Here is a 5,418-nt window from a genome sequence, read left to right on the forward strand (position 1 = left end):
CACGATAACTCGAGCAGCGTCCCGACCAGCTCACCGATCCACCCGAGGGCGCTCCCTTGGGCCAGGGTACATTTTCGTACTCACTCTACATTCATGTTATTATTATACGTCTTAGTCTATTACTTATATACTCGTTGGATCTGCCTCGAGCATAGGGGTACTAGATACCGGAGCGACCCGGTCGTTGGCTATAGGTAGCGTTGACTAGAGGATTTCTGACGACTTGGTCAACACAGAAGCCATCTCAGCATATCTCCTTTCGGGATATCACGATTCGGTCAACATTCCATCTACCTTACCCGATGGTCCATCTGACTCAGATTCCGGACATTATCAGTGTGATAAATAATCACAAGGGTAAGCCAATAATTATTTATCACAAGTCCGACCATTAATCACAGTAGGCATTGCTTTTGTATTGCACTGCTGCAAAGTCTGTTGCACCACTATCAAATTAAAATTTTAAATATTAAATTTTTGAACTTGTGATAAATATTCATTGGATATTTATCACATCATTATTCATATCCCACCTACGATACATAGTCTTAATGATTAATACTCTAGAAAAATAATTATATATATTCCATCAATTTATCCATGATTAAGAATGGTACTTATAAGTTATATAGCAACCATTCTAGCCTTGAATCTTATTTTTAATAGTCCCTCATCGGAAGTTATAAACCAATTTGTACAATGAACAATTATAAAATAGGACAGTTTAATATAGCAATTCATACTTTTCTCGACCTTTTGACTATGATGAAATGTAATATCTGTTCTTATTAATTTAATATCTGATATATGGGCTATTGGTCCATTATAATATTAAATTAATTTTTAAGTGGGGGAGAACTCATCACAGTAGTTTTATTGGAGTTTCAGGCGTCACTTTTGTATTGCACTATTGCAAAAGTTTGGCACACCCCTATCAAATCAAAATTTTAAATATTAATTTTTTGAACTTGTAATAAATAATTATCGACTTTTCCTTGTGATTATTTATCATACCATTAATCTCTAATACCATTAGTCCTATCCCACCTACCAAATATAACCTTAATGATTAATGGTGTGATAAATAATCACAAGGGGAAGCCAATGATTATTTATCACAAGTCCGACCATTAATCTTATCCCACCATTAATCACAGTAGGCATTGATTTTGTGTTGCACTGTTGATTTTTGTATTGCATTGTTGCATAAGTCCATAAGTCTAGCGCACCCCTATCAAATCAAAATTTTAAATATTAATTTATCCGACTTGCGATAAATAATCATTGACTTCCTCTTGTGATTATTTATCACACTATTAATCCTATCCCACCTACCAAATATAGCCTTAATGATTAATACCTAGAAAAATAATTATATATATATTCCATCAATTTTTCTATGGTTAAGAATGATACTTGGAAGTTATATAACAACCAATTCTAGCCTTGAATCTTATTTTTAATAGTTCCATATCGGAAGCTATAAATCAAATTGTACAAAGGGCAATTATAAAATAAGACATCGTTCAATATAGCGATTCATATCTCTTTCGAGGCTAGATCCTCTGGTCCAAAATTTTCTAGACCAGAGGAGGCCCTGCATGTTCATTGATGGGATGAACTGGACTCTACCTATTTAATAGATGGGGTATAGTCCACCTATCCAATGAATATACAAGGGTCCAAGAATCCTGGACCAGAAAATCTCTGCCTATTTTTTTTTTATCTTTTTGACTAAGATCAAATATAGTAATTGTGTGGACTCAACATAGTAACTTGCTATTGTAGTTTTAGTTTGCTTAAAGTCCCTATATAGCAATCAGGATTTGTTTTCCTTCATATTTTTGGGTTTTTTTTAATTTAATTTACTTTGATTTTCTTTTTTATTTTAAGTAATTAAATAATTTGTTTAAAAACCATATCCAAGAAAAGTTTACATTTTTTTTAAAAGGAGAAAGACCATAAAACAGGGAAAGATAGTGAATAATTAAATCAAATTAAAGTGAATAAAAGTTTATTAATTAGTTCAAATTGGCTTCTGTTTTTTTCAACTAACGTTATTATTTAATTAATTAATAATATTATTAAACTATAACTTAGGTCAGTTTGTTTTTAAAAAATAATTTGATGTATGATAAAATAAAAAATTATAATTAGCAAAAAATTAGTAGAACTCTTTTATTTATGTATTTAAAAAATGATTTTATTTAAAAATAAATGTCATTTTCTACCATTTATAAGTCTTCGTTTTTTTTTTCCATTTTATCAATAAATCTATTTTTGTTCTTCACTAATTGTTCGTGTTGCACTTAAAATAGCAAAACAGAATAAATAAAACTCTCGTATATCCACACCACAATGTCGCAATTGATCTTTGTAGTAATCAGAGGTTAGGAAGCCACTTCAGTTGAATAGTGTCTCGACAAAGATAATCATTAAACTGCAAGGACCTGCCTGACCCTGTCGACATCTTCAACATTACATGCATGTAGGCTTGCCAATATTCCTTATATTAATTGTTTCTCTTAGTAAATGTAAAATGACTGAATATTATTGTTCATAGAATGCATGAAATGGATATTAAATTTAGCACTCAAATACTATGAACACTTTTTCACTGTCAGCGACCCACAGAGTTGCAAGCGATGCAAGTAAAACTAAGTAATTTCATCACAGATACTAACAAGTAATAAAATTGGATGAGTGTAATGCGCAAACAGGTATATATAAATATAACACAAATTGAAGATTAATCATCCTTCATCTTCGAGGAGCATTCAAATTGGCACATTTCTCTTCTAAGTTAAATACCTAAAGATTAAAATACATATTACTCTTAACTCAACTCACTTAGAGTTTACTTGTCAGAAGGCCTTGTTTTTGGGTCTTCTTTATTTGTCAAAAAGCCTAATTTCCGAGTCTATCAAAAAGTCTCATCTTCAAGCCTTACATCCAATCTGGCAGAGGACTACATCGTGTCGAATGCCAACAAATTTGAATGCAAGCTTCCACTCGTGCAACACTTTATGGTAGCAAAATCACCTGGCCAGGCACCATCATGATGCATGCACTAAGCTACCTACGGTCTGCCAGTGCAATGACATAATTAATGTTACCGAAGGCCATCAAACGCGAGGGCCCAGCATCCATCAACGTGGTGGCGCATTACACTGACGTGCCCGATCTTGCCACCTTGCTGTTAAGGTTGCGGCCAAGGCCGTAAGATCTCACTGTGAGACAGCAGCCAAAGTAAAACCTCGTCGCTAAGAGAGGAGAGGGAAGTGGAAAAGATCGAGTATACTGACAGAATGCATGTTGATGCTAGAGATCGAAGAGAAGAGGAGTGAAACGTGTCAGAGATCAAAGAGGGGATCAATTAGAGAGGAAGTTTTTAGGACATTGAGAAGAAAAAAATTGAGAATGAAAACCTTAATTAAAAAGTTAATTAGTGACGGAAACTTAATTCAGTCGTTAAAATAGCGACGAAAATTTATTCCGTTGCTAAAATAATGATAGAATTAAGTTTCGTAGCTAATTAAATAGATTAAATAAGTTTAGAGATGGAATTGACAATGAAATTTAATTTTTGTCACTAAATTAGTGATCATCATTTATTTTGGTCGTTAATTAGCGATAGAAATTAAATTCCATCGCTAATTGTCTTATTTCTTGTAGTGAATTATATGATGAGTTATAATAAATGATATGATTTAATTGATCAAATTTTTGAGCCATCGTCGATGAAATTGATCATCTGCATATAACAAATCAAACATCAAATGCATAGAAAATCTCAATATCGGTACAGATTTGACATACTTGATTAGCAAATAAAATATAAATATATGAAAAATTAACATTATATGCTTTTTCCAATACTTAAATTCGTAATTGAAAGAGATAAATAAAAAATGCTTTATCTCAATCAAAAAATATTTATTGTGGAGTGTCGGCGAAGCAACAAAGGTAGCACTGGTAGCAAATGACAGTGGTGCTGGTGATAGCGGCGTGTGGCGATAGCAACGTGGATGACAGCGATATCAATGTGCGGCAGGGGATTTAAGGGTAAAATTAGGCTTAGTGAAAGAATCATAAGAGGATTATGAGAGAAAGAAGACCATAAGAGAGAAAAAAAGGAGAGGAGATTAGGAGGAAAAAGAAAACACAGGAGGGAAGAGGGAAAAAAAGTACTGACAATGAGAGACTGGCAATGAGAGAAAAAAAAATATCAAGAGAGAAAAAAGGATTAGCAGAGAGAGAAAAAAAAGATTCGGTTCTTGCTTTAATTGAACATTTTGTGAAAAAATCTTGAAATTTTTAGAATTTATAATTATTTTTTTTTAAAAAAAATTACTATATTAAATTTTTTTTCTCCAAATTTAGGGGCGGTTGCACCCCCTCAGCCTCATATAACTAGGCCCTTGATTACACCAAGGTTCCTTGCTCACTTCAGTATGCATACACCAGATGCAGTATAGCCCTTGATTACACCAAGGTTCCTTGCTCACATGAAGTATGCATACACCAGATGCAGTATATATATGGTTACAAGCAACTAGGTGCCCTATTGGGCAACAGAGAAATAACCCCTATGATAACTGCAAGGTTTCTAAAGATAAATCGGGACAACATTTTTGTCACAAGGCAACCTACCGCCTAGCACTCACCATGCTAAGCTTGGTGGCAACTATTCTGAATGCAAGGGCCGCGCCTGGCATTGATGTACCCGGGTTGTAGCCCAGGGGCTATACTGGATATTATTTTAATTTTTTAATTATTTACTTTATTATTCTTAAATTTTTAAGTCAATTTACCTTATTAGTCCAGGGTTAAATTCTACCTTAAGCCAACCATTAGCCCGGATTCTTTTTTAGCCCGGATAGAGTTCAATTTCTTACTCCGTCATTGCACTCATGTGACATTTGTGCATAATTATGAAAGCTCCAAAGCCACTCATCGTCTCACTATTAGATAAAAATGAGAGGAGGATAAAAGGACAAAATGGACAAGTGGAACATAATATTTTTTTAGCTTCTTAATTCATAAAACATGTAACCTATTTATTAGCTACTTGTATAACTCGTGACAACCCACTAACTCCATAATTCACTCCACTAACTTAACTATTCTATTCCACTAACACAACTAATGAAGATACATTGAACATAGACATTTTTCCTTTAACCACTACCACCCCTCATTGCCACCTCATTAATCCACTAACTCGATTATTAATTTTTGAGTCATTTTATCAACACTCTCCCTTGATTCAAAATTACAAACACCAAGACATAATCTGAAATAAATAAACTTATCTCTTGGAAGTGACTTCGTCAAGATATCCGCTATATATTCATACGTGCTGCAATGTTCCAACATAATTTCATTATTGGCAACTAAGTCTCGAATGAAATGTAG

The 5,418-nt window shown here is 33.4% G+C and overlaps 1 non-coding gene across 1 annotated transcript; it reads left to right on the forward strand.

Moving 5' to 3' along the window:
* The first annotated feature begins 739 nt into the window (after window positions 1-739).
* Window positions 740-934, forward strand: LOC122022103. Its single transcript, XR_006122843.1, has one exon. It is a non-coding gene; the product is annotated as a U2 spliceosomal RNA (small nuclear RNA).
* The last annotated feature ends 4,484 nt before the right edge of the window (window positions 935-5,418 follow it).

This window comes from Zingiber officinale, chromosome 9A (assembly GCF_018446385.1).
Source record: "Zingiber officinale cultivar Zhangliang chromosome 9A, Zo_v1.1, whole genome shotgun sequence".
Lineage (NCBI taxonomy): Eukaryota > Viridiplantae > Streptophyta > Magnoliopsida > Zingiberales > Zingiberaceae > Zingiber > Zingiber officinale.